The sequence below is a fragment of the Hippopotamus amphibius genome, chromosome 6, assembly GCF_030028045.1.
Source record: "Hippopotamus amphibius kiboko isolate mHipAmp2 chromosome 6, mHipAmp2.hap2, whole genome shotgun sequence".
NCBI classification, from domain to species: Eukaryota; Metazoa; Chordata; class Mammalia; order Artiodactyla; family Hippopotamidae; genus Hippopotamus; species Hippopotamus amphibius.
In genome coordinates, this window is record NC_080191.1 from 113384781 (window position 1) to 113400817 (window position 16037).

At 38.9% G+C, this 16037-nt stretch overlaps 1 protein-coding gene across 1 annotated transcript in view; it reads left to right on the forward strand.

Moving 5' to 3' along the window:
- The first annotated feature begins 491 nt into the window (after positions 1 to 491).
- DNAJC13 (DnaJ heat shock protein family (Hsp40) member C13) overlaps positions 492 to 16037 on the forward strand; it is a 108890-nt gene continuing 93344 nt past the window's right edge. Inside the window, exon 1 of the mRNA XM_057738611.1 lies at positions 492 to 729. The gene's annotated coding sequence lies outside the window, so the exon portion shown is untranslated. The remainder of the gene's footprint in view (positions 730 to 16037) is intronic.

Consider the following 16037-nt stretch of genomic DNA (forward strand, 5'->3'; position numbering starts at 1 on the left):
GTCAGGAAGCAAGATCTCTAAGAGCCACTGTCTACATTTTTCATCCTGCAATTGCCATCTCTAAAACACGAGCGAACGACTGAAAGGACTGCCAAAGAAAATATTATACTATTTCAGGATTGCTCTGCTGAGTATTAAACCTCTTATCAGAGATCTTTAACCCTCATAAAACAATGACTTCATGCCAGCCACCTACACCACCCATCTTTTGAAGTCTGCATCAGGATTTTAAAGTTTACACTGTCAGAACAAAAAAGAACTGGACTAACTTCAAATTATTTTTGTACTGTGGTCTTCGGAGTTCAGGTCTGCCAGCGGAGACTGAACTTAGTTAAACCTTTAGCACAAGTAACACATATCCAATAGGACGGGGGAGGGCGGGAGGCGACAGGGTGGAGCAGAAAGCGGAAGAATGGAAATCAGCTGACCGGGTCTCGTGACAGCCTAGGCGGGGGCGACGCAGGCGCATTGGAGGGCGGTCGATCACAGCCTGAGGGAAGATGGCGGCCTCCAGAGTGAGCCTCTGAGAGGCAGAGAGAGGAGGCGGAGGGGGCGGGGAGGCAGCGCTGCCGCGGCACCAGGAACCCGCGGCAGCGGGGCTACAGGGCCGCGGAGGGGGAAAGGGGAAGTGGTGAGAGGGAAAAGGCCGGAGGGCGCCTCATCCCACTCTGAACGCTGAGCCGGCGGCGGGAGGAGCTCGGGCAGGAGCCTCTCCAGCCTCCCGCGAAGGTAAACCATTACGGGCTCCGGACTCTGGGGCTCTGCTTTACCCTCTAGCCACGCCGCGGGGACTCGGGGGACCAAAGGCAGGGAGAACGAGGGGTGGTGTCCGGGCCGCAACCTTCTCCAGTTAAGGAAAGCAGATTACCCTTCCCCCAGGTTGCGGGGTCTGGTTCCTGTCCTCGGACCCCGCCCGCCCCCTGCGGTTCTGAGTGACATTCGCCTAGGGCCCTTCCTTGCTCAGCCCCACCCCTCTTTTCGCCTCGTTTTCTGGTTTTCTACCCATCACGGTCCCCGACTGCACTCTGCACATCCTTACCCCGCACAGCCCTTATTTCTCCCTGGGCTCCGCCCTCGGGATTCCCTTTCAGTTTCCTACTCTGAGCACTCTTCCGGCTGGATGCCCGGGAACCCTGGTTTCCTTGGGTCAGCGACCCTCCTTCCTCCCACGTCCTGCATGCACTTTAACTTTATTTGCTTAGCTTTGTTTCGTTTTGTTAGGAACTGAGGAGCGCCCGCGTCGTTTCTTCTCCAGCCCCTCCCTTTTCCAAAATGAAGTTTTCCCGCACGGCCTTTTCCTTTTGCAAGGTAGCTTATGCTCAGGGGCCTCTCCTCCGCTTCTGTGGTTTTGCCTCTGAATGCGGCCTTTGGAGTGGGTGAAGTAGGACTTAGACGCTCAGCGAAGTGGCTGTTAAACACGGATTTACACTTAAGAAGAGTGTATTCCCTTAAATTGTCTCCCTATTGACCACTCTTGTCTTGAGGTTGTTTTATCAGTTGCTTAAGGGAGAAAATTAGAAATCTTCCCCAGATGCGCCGATGGTGTCCTGAAGTAATGATTTCTCAATTCACCCTTTCTGCTTTTCCCTGTCACCGGACCCTGGTTCCCCTCAGGGCCTCTACCTGATGCTGTTGCCTTACTGTGAAAGACTTTATACTGTAGGGTTAGCGTCTTTGAGTGTAGTGTCTTGGGTAAAAAGTTAAGTTTCAGAATATTTCTTAAGGATCTGTCCCGAAGATTGTCTTACTGTGTTTTCTTTCTTACTTGATGGATCTGATAGATTTCTAGGTTTGAAAGTACTGTCTGCAGAGTGTAAGGAAATTACAGTGGTCAGGTTTTGTAGTATATCACCATTTCTCTGTGAGTTTATGAGAATATGAAATAGAACTTGCCTTAAAAAATTTTTTTAAAAGGGGGGAGAATGTAGATAACTACTTGTGAGTAATTGGATATCCCCAAAAAACTTGATTTCACTGTTGGTTAGAAAGTGTTTTATTGTTTGACTTGATTTAGCATATAATGTAAGATCTTGTTAACATTTTAAATGTGATGTGAAACAGTTTAAGCAGCTATAACTCGAACTTGGCTTTTGCAATTAATATCACAATGGAACATAAGTCCATCCTTGTTTAGAAATATTACATTATACCCCTTGTTTGAAAACAGGAAGTAGAACATATTAAGGGCGGAAAAGAGGAGTCAGAGGGTTATTAAGAGATAGGAATGTAAAGCTATAGTCCAGTTCTCGGAAAATACCGCGATTTGTATCCCCCTGGGAGGTAATGGATATTCCTCTTTTTCTAAAGTGGCAGTAGTAAGTAGTCTAAACTATATGAACGTTATGAGGGAAAAAGTTGTGGAATTATGGAAAGCATGAGTTATTTGTAAGAATTAACTTTATCCACAAATAAATGGAAGCTGGTTGCTTAAGTGGACCGAAACAATACTGGCTTTATTACTGAATTTGTAAAAAAGTTGGTAGTGGAGTCAGGTTCTCAGTAGCAACTAAATTATGGTTGAAATAAAATCTGTTTTAACTAATTTGGCTCCATTCCTCAACCAGTTCTATTTACACAGGTGAACTTGAAATTTCATCGCACATACCTTTCCCCTTTTTTTCTGATTGAAGTACTTAAGATTGATAAAATAGAAGCAAGGCTAAGCAGATAAACAAGGCTAGCAAAAATTTTGTTGCTACGAATACTGTAGTTTTAGGCCTAAGTGTTGACTGTAATGCTTATTAAGGGTTAAAGGGGAGTTGTTTTGAAAGATATCCTTTAAGTCAGTGTTTCTCAACTTTACCAAGTTTAATAAAGGCCAACTTTTTATTTCAAATAATTTGTAACAGCTCCTTTACTATCCTGAAATAATAGTTTGTAAATAATATAACCACCTTGTGGCTTTGGCCCTGAGACAAAAAGAAGTTTTGCTTCCACTGTTAGAACAAAAAAGAACTGAACTAACTTCAAATTCATGACTTTGTTTTTTGTTTTATTTTTTGAAACCTGTTCAAAAGCTGAGGCCACAGAGCAAACTACTGGCCCAGAGTTTGAGAGAAAGAGTATGTATGAACTCACATTCACATTCAATAGACACAGCTGGACACTGATAAGCGATCAGCTAGAATAGCTGACAAGTTGATGAAGTCTGGGTGCACCTTCTTCCAATCTCTTTATCTGCAAACCCTGCTGGGTGCTCCTAGAAAAGACTGGGTTGAGCTGTGGGGAGTGTCTGTTGTGGTCCTGACCTAGAGAAGGAGAAGAGCAGCAGAGCTTTCAGGAGGGGCAAGAATACTCTGCTCTGAGCCTTCCCCTCTGTCTCTCCTTTGGAACAGGAGCCTTAATCTGTGGAAGGAAGGGCATCTCTGCTAGCAGGCCCTGTTGGTGAGCATTCATTGAACTGGGGGAAGACAAAAGCAGGGAGAAAGAATCTTCTCTTGGGGGAGGGGCACTGAGCCCAAAAGTGCAGCCTGGGGAAACAGGAAGATCACATCCCTGAGATCCAGAGACACAGTATATGTCTAAGACTAAACCGTAATCAGAACAACAGAGACCGTGCCCCCAGCTCCCTGCCACCAAGTTAAGAAGCTGTGAATAATGAGCAACTGCAGAATGCTTCAAGGTGAAGAACAAGATTATGCAGAGAGGCTCAGGGCAAAGAATCAACTAGACATTACTTTAGTAAACCACCCCCCCACCATAGGCACAAGCTGTTCCGTAGATATTTGAAGCCTGTGGTACACTGAGCCTGACCACAGCAACAACAAATCATAAACCCAGCCCAACTCCTAACACCCTGCACTAAAGACCTAGCAAAGAAAAGGTGTGCCCATTTCCTGTCACAAAAATTATTTACCTCTATCTCTACTGCCCTATACACATGTCTAGCTTTCAGCAAAAAGTTACAAGATGTACAAAAGGAAAAAAAAAATTCCCAAGAGAAAGAGCAGTCATCAGAAACTCTTTGATTAATATAGGTGCTACTATCTGATAAGGGAATTTAAAATGACTATAATATGTTAAAGTTATGAACAAAAAGTGGACAACATACAAGATCAGGTGGGTAATTTCAGCTGAGAGGTAAAAACTATACGAAAGAATCAAAAGGAAATGCTAGAAGTTTCATCACATAGTAAAGAGCTACAGAATGCCTCTGGGCTCATCAATAGATTTGACATAACCAAGGAAAGAATCTGTGAACTTGTAGATGTCAGAAGTTATCCAACTGAAACACAAAAAAGTTTAAAAAAAGAATAAGAACTTGTGGATAATATCAAACATTTATTATAAATATAGGCATTGTTAGAATCCCCGAAGAGAACAGAGTAGAAGAAATGTTGAAATATTTGAGGAAATAGTAGAGAATTTCCCAAAATTAATGTCAGACATCAAATCACAGGTGCAAGAAGCTTAGAGGACACCAAGCAGGATAAATACCTGCCCCTTAAAAAATCCACGTAAAACAGACGTAGATATCAAATTCAAACTGATGTAAACAAAGGACAAAGAGAAACTCTTGAAAGTAGCCAAAGAAAAGAGAAACATTCTATAGGAGGAACAAAGTTAAGAGTTACAGCAGAGAAACCATGCAAGCAAGAAGACAACTGAGTGACAACTTTAAAGTACTGGAAGAAAAAACAGTAAAAAAATATCAAAAATGAAGACAATATAGATACTCTGAAAAGCCATGAGAATTCAGAGTATAATCTCTCAGTTTATATGATATGTGCATTCCTGGAAAATTATGTGCATGTTAAATTGCAAAACATACTTTGTGATTTGTATTTAAATATAAAACTAAATTCTGGGAGTAACTGTAAGTAGGCTTTTATCTATGTGAATGACCACTTGGATATTTGAAAATCACTTGAGGACAGTTCTTCAATCTGTGGGACTGTGTTGAACATTGAGGGGTATCTAACCCCATCCACTAAATCCTTGATGGTTTCTAATCATAGTGTCTCAGGGAGCAGCATTCCCTCCTCTCACCCCAACCCCCCACAACCATTACTTTAATTCAGAATTTTAATCGGTGGTTTTCAACACATTTTTCTGCTTCAGCAGTGTTCACACATGCTTAGCACATGCCAGTCAGTAACGTCTCTTGTCATATGGTGTGATACTTAGTTTTGGGAGCTCCTTTGAGAATCACTCATTTAGAGGATATCTTTGTAGCAAGTAACTTAAGCCAACATGGTTGTGGTCATTTTTGTAAACTTAAGACACAGGTATCTATGCAAAGTTACGTTTAAGTATGGTTCAGTCAATAAAGTCAAATATATAAATTTGCTAGTAGTTCTTTTCAGATGCTCTTAACTTTATTCAGCAGCTTACATATTTGAGTTTTGCTAGTACTTTTATGGACTGCTTAAGAGGAAGGTGATCTCTAAAATAAGGTGTGAAATCAGTGGGGTTTTTATAGTTTCAGAACTTAAGTTGCCCTTAGAAGTAGGCCACACTGCTTAAGCAGTCTTCACATATTTAGCACATGCCCATTAGTAATATCTTTTTTGCAGTTGATCTGTAAGAATTTGACCTTTTGATGAACAAATTGAAAACAAAACCCCTAAAGCAATGTAAGTTATCTTAAGGTTCTGATTTTGCCAAGTATGGTTGTGAAAACATCACGGAAGGATTGATTTTTGGATGTTTATCAAAGCTTAGATAAACCATTTCCCTCCCCAAACTAATAGCTACTGGATTTTAAAAGTTGGATTTTCTTTTTTTTCTTTTTAGTTAACTGATAGTTTTGAGAGTGTTGTGTAAACTGTAAGCACTATGGCAGAGTTAGGAATAACAAGGGTTTTTTGGAAAGAGCCAAACTAGAAGCCTACATGTTGTTGCTATTTTGTATTGGGTGAAAGAAAGGGAAATTGTAGCCACTTAAACTCTTTGTCTTTTACTAGTATAAAGAAACCAGGGTTTGAATATTAAGATACTTATTGGGACTTCCCTGGCAATCCAGTGGTTAAGAATCTGTGCTTCCAATGCAGGGGGTGCAGGTTCAATCCTTGGTTGTGGAACTAAGATCCCACGTGCCATGTGGCATGGCCAAAAAAAAAAAAAAAGATGCTTACTGTAAAACTTTCAAGTTATATTTGTTATATGCTTAGGAAATTTAGTCCCCCATTATGTGTTTCCTATAGTATTAAGAAAAACAAGTTAAAACAAGGTAATTTTTACCATTAGGGTCTATTTAGCATATTAGAGCAAGATTATTAAGTGTCTTTGAGCTGAGAGACAGTTTATTGAACTAGTACATCTTGTTCTGCATAAACCAAGTTAGATTCAAAGATAAAATGAAATAGACATTGTGTCTAGAAAGTTTTAAGAATGTGTGCAGACTAAAAATATGTGAATGATAAGTACCACTGATTTCACAGAATTGCTTAAGTGAACACTTTTCTTAGGTTGGCTTTTTGGTTTTTTTGTTTGTTTTGTTGTTTTTTCAGGTGACTACTTTCAAGGCGTTTTTAAGTTTTGGAAAGGGAAGAGTCAACCATGCATCTTTCCTGGCAAAAACATTTTTTTTTCTTTACAACAGAGGTCTGTTTTGTGAGAAATAAGAATTATTCCCTCAGATGGAATTAAAATATAAGGAAATAGGTATCTTTTTCAATATTTGATTTACATTGAATAGAAAAGGCCAGCAAAATCAACTGCTATGGTGTGTGTGCTTGCTTTTCCCCCCATTGAGATCATATTAAGTGTTTCTTCAGGTACAGGGGTTGCTTTTTTTTTTTTTTTTAAAGAGAATGAGGGGATCTTAGATTATTTTGCCTTACCCTATGGTGGTAGAAGTATTTGAAAGTTCATTTTAATGTGGCAGACAATTCAGAGGTCTCTGAAAAAAATTTTATTTATTTATTTATTTATTTTTGACCAAGCCACGCCACGCGGCATGCGGGATCTTAGTTCCCTGACCAGGGATCAGACCTGCATCCCCTGCATTGAAAGGCGGATTCTTAACTGCTGGACCATCAGGGAAGTCCCCCAGAGGTTTCAATATTATAACTTCTGGGCAGTTATTTGGAGATGTAATTGTCAGCTGAAATTTGGTGTTACCACTGGCTTTCTTACAACATTTATCTCTGGAGTTATTGGGTTCTTCAACAAGTTAAGAAAGCTAAGATGGAGTGTACTAAAACCTTACTTTGTGACCAATTTTATAGCTGTTTAAAGATCCCCGTGTGGTAGCTGTCATACACATTACACATTACCGATTTGTTGTTTATTTAGAAGGAAATGCTTTTTCCTATACTAGAGTTACACATTAAAACGTGAAAATTAAAAATTAAAAAAGAGGGTTAAAGTTCATATCAGTTTTCCTTCATACACAGCACATTCTAAGACAGTCTAGTTGTAGCTTTTTAATGTGGGTAAAAATTAATGTTCTGTTAACTATATTTTTTACCTTTTATTTGAAACCAAACTAACCTAGTGATATAATTCACTTAGGTTTTGAATACAGTTACAAATAAAACTGGGTCTTTAAGAAGCCAGTAATAAGGGATTCTTCTCTTTGGTCATTACTGAGGATTAGCCTTTGCCTTAGCAGTGGTTCTCCTTCCCCCTGCATTTTCAGTAGGATATAGATGTATGAGGAAGTATTAAGTTCATAAATTAGTTTCTATCATGTGAATATCTACCATATTTTCAGGTGTAGTTTTACAATGTAGCAGAAAAACAGTGTTTCTATTGTAGGAGAGTTTGGTCAGAAAATAAAGGCAAATGTAGTTTTCCCTGAACATAGAAGTTTTCATCTATATCCAAGTTGAAAGAAATTTACATTAGACATCCATATATTCACCTCCAGGATTTTCACATTGATATTTTGCTATAACTGCTTTGTCACATATCTGTGCATTTCTGTCCACCTTATTTTTTGATGCATTTCAAACAGAATCATGTTTTTAATTCATTACTCGAGAGCAGAGTTAGTGATGAGAGTTTATTCTTTCATTTTATAGATTGAAGGTGGAAAGTTAGTATCTTATCTGCTCTCTGGAAGTTGTCATATTTGTGTAAAAATAATTTCCAGTTGGTCATGCAAAATGTATGCTTTGAAGGCAAATAGCCTTGATTAAAGCCAATTCCTTCATTCATTCACTAGTGTATTATTTTTCTGAGTATACTCATTCATCCCCAGCTAAATAAGTGCTCTGTTTGAGTTTTTACTTAACACAAGCCATGCACATAGACTTAATTTTGCTGTGTGTGCAAATTCTTTTGCTTATAGCCTGGCCATAATCTGCTAGGGTGCTTTTTGTTCTTAGTGTCATTTTGATGTAGGCTTCTCTCAGTGGACTCTCAAATCCTGCACTTTTGTGTCAAAATCATATCATCCAAAAGATCACTCTCATTTTATCCATAAATGATCTTAAATGGATTTTCAGTTTTACTGCCAGTAATAACGTGTGAGAACCTTAAGTGTTATTTAAAAGCATGATGCAAGGGAACTCGTTGAAAAAGGTGAATCTGGCCAAAATGTCTGTTGCCTTGAATTTGACTTTTTAACCCTTAGTACAGTTCTCTCAAAAGAACAAACTGAGAACTTGTAGAAAAGCTCTGTTGGTGGTATATTAGGATATAGAATAAGAATATATGAAGCCAACTTTAGAGTTTAAGTGAAGCAAAAATTAGAGATACTTTCATGTGATTTAGTTACAAAGGGCATGTAAACTTGAATTTTTCTCATCAAAAAGGTCGTTGAGAATTTGAAGTGGGACAGTCCTGCAAGGAATGAAGGAGGTGAAATTTAAGTGGTAATTACTTTGCACAGATAAATTCTTACTAATCTGAATAGCACCTCAGCAACTGGCAGGATGGCAAATGCTGATGATACAGCTGCTATCAAGATCTCATCCAGCAATTTTTACATTTTTTAGCTGAACAATTTGTTGTTTTTTATAGAATGTGCCTATAAATGACTGTTATGCTGTTATGCTTGACACTAGAAATTCTGCAGATTTTTCATCACTATTAGTGGGAAGTATGGTTGCTTATGAGTTTTTGCCTATAAGCAAGTTCTAGAACTATTTTTAGAGCTTATTTAAGAAATATACAGAGATAATTGAATGGGAACTGAATTATTCTTATGGAGTGAAATTCTTTTTTCCAAAAGTTTCATAAGCTGTAACTTATAGGCATCAAGCATAAATTTAAAAACATTAGGTTGGTTTCAGGTAAAGCATTTTTAATAATTGAAATTCCGAATGCCTAAGTGGGAGATATTTTAAATATAGTAAATAAGATTGACTTGAAAAATGATAGTATTTTGTAGGAATAAAGTTGAAATAAAGAGAAGCTTATAGTTGACTTAAGGTAATTTTTTTAAATGTCATCTCTGATGGTTATCTTGGCTTATCTTTTTTTTTTTTTTTTTGGCTGCGTTGGGTCTTCATTGCTGTGTGCAGGCTTACTCTAGTTGCAGCGAGCGGAGGCTACTCTTTGTTGTGGTGCTTGGACTTCTCACTTCGGTGGCTTCTCTTGTTGCAGAGCACGGGCTCTAGGTGCGTGGGCTTTAGTTGTGGCATGTGGGCTCAGTAGTTGTGATACACAGGCTCCAGAGCGCAGACTTAGTAGTTGTGGCGCACGAGCTTAGTTGCTCCATGGCATGTGGGATCTTCCCAGACCAGGGATCAAACCTATGTCCCCTGCATTGGCAGGTGGATTCTCAATCACTGTGCCACCAGGGAAGTCCCTTGGCTTATCTTAAGAAATTGTAAAGAATAAAATAATAATAATACCCTGGTGTACTATACCCAGTTAAGAAATATGACAGATTGGTATAGTTATTTTTGAATGGGCAGGTAAAAACTATGAATACTGATTAAATCAATGGAACACTGTATTTTAGAAGGTAGAAATTCTAGGTGACACATATTGGTGGCATACATTGAATAGTACAAGTTAGTAGGTAAAAGACTTAGAGAAGATCAAGTAATTTAATAATTTTCCTCGCTAAATGCCTTAAAAAGTGCAGGGATCTGTAAGTAATCTTGAAAATGAAAGCTGTAACAATAATGCTCAAAAGACCTATTGCATATCTGGGGTAGTATATTTAAAGTACAATAGTACTTATGATTGCTAACAAAAGTATCAACTGTATTTTTGAGTGCTTATTCTGAGCGAGACATCACGCTAACCCCTTTATTCAAGTTATCTCACTTGGTCCTTATCGTGGCCCTTTGAGACAGGTACTGTCATCCGTATTTTATAGGTGAACTGTGATTCTGAGAAGTTAAGAAACTTTTGTTCAAGGTCATGCAGCCGGTATGTAGTAGTTATTAATAGTCTGTCTTTGACCATAAGTAATATTTTAAAAATTCACCACTTTTATCTTGGTGATAGATTATTAAAACTACTTCAGTGTATCTTACTAGCACTAGCTTCTTGTGCTAATCATCAGTTCATGTTTAGTGTGTGTGATAACAGCTCTAGTGTCTGTGCTAAAGGGAGTGGGTCTTCCCAGATTGAATCATCACTTGAACACTGCACTTGGGGGACCCCTAGACTTGCTTTTACTCCTGTTCCAATGATTCTCTTGAACTTGTTCCAACTCTCACTTTAAATGATAAATGGTCAAGCACAGAATATTCTTGTTTTATTTTTTTCTGCATTTTTCTGATATTTGTGCACTACCATTATCCACTAAGTTACGTGTGTCTAGAAATACCCTCATGGTCTGAAAGAGTAAACACCGTTTCCACACCAATTGCCTTCCTTAGATGAAATGACTTTATCACAAAGTGGTTGAGGTTTTATTGAGCATATAAAATAGATTTACTTGAAGAGCTTAATATTATTCCGTTGGGAAGTAGGTCCCAACTTCAGATCTCATTAATCTGGTTGTTTTAAAAGCTCAGTGTTGGGCTTCCCAGGTGGCACAGTGGTTAAGAATCCGCCTGCCAATGCAGGGGACACGGGTTCGATCCCTGCTCCAGGAAGATCCCACATGCCACGGAGCAACTAAGCCCGTGCACCACAACTGTTGAGCCTGTGTGCCACAACTACTGAGCCCATGTGCTGCAGTCCACGTGCCTAGAGCTTGTGCTCTGCAACAAGAGAAGCCATGGCAATGAGGAGCCTGCACACTACAACGAAGAGTAGCCCCCACTCACCACAACTAAAGAAAGCCCGTGCACAGCAAAAAAGACCCAGTACAACCAATAAAATAAATAAATAAAAGCTCAGTGTTATTTAGAATAGTATTTTTCTGTTGAATTCTCCTTAAAAATTATCCTGAGATCACATATTGGTAGCAGATTTCTGTCGTCATGTATTTGTTTTGAACACTTTTTTTTTTTTTTTAATTTAAGCTTATCTATAGATGGAAACATTTAAAATATTTATTTTTACATGGTAGAGTGTTTCAGCCTTGGAGGCATCCTTTTTGTTTTATTTCTTTTGCCCTGTGTTTTGAGTATGGTTATTTGTTTCATTGCTTGAAATTACGGGTTTTATAGTTGTTAGTGCCTAATCATATTCCCAGGTGGAGATAAGATTGGAACTAGTTCTAAATTAATCTAGGAATGTGCTGTCAATAATAAGTCTATAATTACATGGTCACAATGAATTTATTTTGATTTTCTGAATCTGAGGGAGGGTATTATAGTTTAGCTTAAGTACGAGGGCGAGTCAAAAATTATCCGCACTCCAGTTATGTTAAAACTTCTGTTGGCCACACTGTCCTATCAGCGCTTTCTGTTCATGGTTGCTGTCTCCCTAGTTACTGCTGTGCAGGTGTGAACATGTTACATCAGTTCATTTGTAACTGCAGTGCGAGCAAAAATGGATGCCCTGCTTCTGATTTGCACAAAAGAAGAGCAGCGTGCAGTAATTTGTTTTTTTGTGGTCTGAGGGTGTACCTAGTGCCGTTATTTACTGAAGACTTTGTGCGCAGCATGGAGAAAGTGTTTTGTCACAAAGAAGTATGTATGAATGGATAGAGATGCTTATTGAAGAGCTGAAGCCTAAACTTCGGATAAAATGCAGAGGACTGCTATCCAAGGGTGCTGTGGTCTTGCATGACAGTGCATGCCTGCACACTTCTGCCCACACTGTTGACACTCTGCGACAACTTCATTTTCAGGTGTTAAAACATCCTCCCTATAGTCCTTATCTTGCTCCATTGGAGTTTCACCTGTTTGCTCCCCTGAAAGCAGCGGGAATCTACGCGGATGAAGATTCACTTCTGATGAAAAAGTGAAGACAGTGGTGCATTCGTGGCTCGCAGCTCAGCCTAAAACATTTTTTAATGAGGGAATACGAAAGCTTGTTGATAGATGAACAAAGTGTATTGAAAAGCAAGGAGATTATGTCGAAAAATGATGTATTTGTCATTTCTAAAAGCTAATTAAAATAATTTCTGCAGCCAGGGTGCAGATAATTTTCGACTCACCCTCTTACATAAAGTGTGGAGTTAAGAAGGTTGAGTTCAAAACCCCGGCCCAACCACTTACCAGTTGTTGTGACCTTAGAGAAGTGATTTAATTTCTCTAATTCTGTTTTCTTGTCAATAAAACGGGGATCATCATACCTGTATCTTAGTGTTGTTATGAAGACAGTGAGACACATAAATGGGTGGTAAATGCCAGGTATCATCCTTAACACATGGGTACTCAATAAAAGCTAGTTGCATAATTTCAGGACATGTTATAACTTTTTGCTTAGGGTCAGCTACCCTCTCCAATTTTAGGATAATCTTTACGGAGCATTCAAAATAGAAAAGCATTATCCTAATTTCCATTTTGAGCCTGTACAGATGCTAATAATAGCTTCAAAGTATTCCATCATTTCTGGGGTTGACTTGGCTAGGTATTTCCTGCGTTCCTTATCTTTGCAGTATATGCTTACCTAAGTATAACATGGCTGAAGGTGAGCTTTTCAGATAGAGGAGTGCTCTTTTCTTCCATAAAGAGCACTTCCATTTTACTAGCCTTAGTCTTTTTTGGGTGGTTGTTATTCAGGATTGGATGCAGAATAGCATATCACTTGTTGCTTCCTAAAACATGAGAGATAATTATCAGATGTGCTGATTTTGGCCATAGGAACTTCTGCTGACGTCCAGAGAATCCTGTAAGCCTACATTATAATATTTTTCTGTTAGCATTGTAATTTGTATTAGGAATACAGTACTTTTTCTGACAGGCCAGATAGTGGTTTACTTTCTAAATTTTTAAAATTTAATTTTTGGGGGGTAAGAACTCTCAACATGAGATCTACTCTCTTAACAGTTTTTTTTTTAATTAACTTTTTTATTTTTATTTTTTGTTATTTTTGGGGGGTACACCAAGTTAAGTCATCTGTTTTTATACACATATCCCCGTATTCCCTCCCTCCCTCGACCCCCCCCACTCGAGTCCCCCCGACCCTCCCCGTCCCAGTCCTCTAAGGCATCTTCCATCCTTGAGTTGAACTGCCTTTGTTATACAACAGCTTCCCACTGGCTATCTGTTTTACAGTTGGTAGTATATATATGTCTGTGCTACTCTCTCACTTTGTCTCAGCTTTTTAAGTGTACAGTACATTATTGTTAACTATAGGCACAATGCTGTACAGCAGACTCTAGAACTTACTCGTCCTGCATAACTGAAACTTAATACCCCTTAATTAGCAATTCTGCATTTCCCCTTCACCCCAGCCCCTGGCAACCACCATTCTACCTTCTGCTTCTGTGAGTTGGACTGTTGTAGGTAACTCATCTACGTGGCATGATGCAGTATTTGTCCTTCTGCGACTGGCTTATTTCACTGGTATTGTTGAGTATTGCAGGATATCCTTTTTTAAGACTGAATAATTGTTGTGTGTGTATACCACATTTTCTTTTTTCATTCATCTGTTGATGGACATTTAGGTTGTTTACATATCTTAGCCTTTATAAATAATGTTGCAGTGAATATGGCCATGCTATGCCTTAGAGGTCCTAATTTCAGTTATTTTGGATAAATACTCAGAAGTTTGATTGCTGGATCATATGATATTTCTTTGTTTTTTTTGTTTGTTTATTTTTTGGCCATGGCACGTGGCTTGTGGGATCCTAGTTCCCCGACCAGGGATTGAACCGGGGACCGCAGCAGTGAAAGCACTGGGTCCTAACCACTGGACTGCCAGGGAATTCCCTAATCTATTTTTTAATTTTTTGAGCAACTTCTGTACTGTTTTCCATTGCACACCATTTTACATTCCCAACAGTGTACAAGGGTTCTAGTTTCTCTACATCCTCGCCAAAACTTATCTTTTATTTTTTTGATAATAGCCATCCTAACAGGTATGAGGCAATATCTTGTAGTTTTGATTTGCATCTCCCGGATAGTGACATTGAACATCTTTTCATATACCTGTTGGCCATTTATATATCTTCTAGTAGTTTAATTTTATATTAATGCATTATATCTTCTCTCTCTTTATCCTAACCTTGGAACTCTCTGGAGTCTAGTGTTTTCATCACCCCCGAGTTTATAGGTCTCCAAAAAGTTGTAGATAAGCCGCCTTGGTATAAACTTGCTTTAATTCCCTTCCTAAAAGAACCGTTTGAGTTACATATTCCTCCAAACCAGTGATACTTATGAGATCATTCTTTAGGTTTTCTTTTTTTTTAATTCTTAAATTTGTTTGTTATTTTGAGATTAAATCCCACCACCAGCCTTGGATTTGTTAGGGATCTTCATTACTCCTGGGTCATGCTCCTGTTAGGAATCGGGCCGTGCAGCAAGAGGTCAGGCAGCGGGTAAGCGAACAAAGCTGTATCTGCTGCTCCCCATCACTGGCATTACCAGCTGAACCACCCCCGCCTCCCCCCAATCCATGGAAAGTTCGTCTTCCACGAAACTGGTCCGTGGTGCCAAAAAGGTTGGGAATGTTGCCCTAAGTTCTTTGTGGCTGTCATTTTAAAGTCTTATATTATTTTTTTCTCTCACTTTCCTTTTAAATTCCCTTGATGATGTCTGCCAGTCTTCACTCAAACACATTTTCTTTCTTGTCGGTTTTCTCTAGATAGGCCTTTGGTTCAGAGTCAGTCATTCTGATATCTTAAATTGCAGACTCGGAATCCAAACTCCACTGTTCAATATCGGGCATTTACCTTTTCTGTCCTCCTTTTTCTTCCATTTTTCCAATCTTCAGTCACAGTATGTAAGGGGAAAATATCATCTGTAGACCTATAATTTTTCACTTTTTTGGTACATGTTCAGAGATCCAACCTAAGTTTCTTTTCAGCAATATCATTTACTACAAATGATTCAGGAGGCAGGGATGATGTGGGCTGGTTTAGTAATTCTTGGTTGGCTGCCTGTGTCATTTCAGATACACAATCCAGAAAAAACAAAACAGCACACCAACTGACAGGACTATATTTAGCTGTCTCCATACACGCTAGTAGGAAGATGTCATTGACTGTTAAGAGAAATTTCCTCCCTAGTAACAATAGAGATTTCTCTAAACTTGCTGTTACTTGTGGTTGTCTTATTATTCCTCAGAGCATGAATTGCTGTTTTTCCATAAGGTTTGACAAAACCTTACTTGGGAGTACCTGTTAGAACAGCAAGTTTGAAGTGACATCAGAATTGCCCATGGGATTGCTGCATTTCATTCATTCACTCAAATACTTACTGAGTACCTGTTTTGTGTCAGGTACTCTTGTAGGCTCTGGAGAGCCTAGAGACAATGAGCTTAACAGAGAAAAATACCTCTGTGGATATTCTAGTAGGATTAGATGAATAATAAATAGGATGAATTGCACATCAGAATGTGAAAGGTACCATGGAGAAAATATGAGCGGGAGTTAGGATAGAGAGTATAGAATGAGGGGGGTAATTACAATTTAAAACAAGATAGTTAGGGCCTCATTGTGAAGGTGACATCTGGACACAGAACTGAAGGAACTGAAGGTGTTAGCCATGTAGATACTCTAGGGGAAGAGCATTCTACAATACGTAGAGTATGGAGGCCCTTGTTAATTTGCTAATATAAAACCAAGAAGAATGAAGGAAGCAATTTCAAAATAGAGGTATCTTTAAAAATGTATTTGCCTCTCA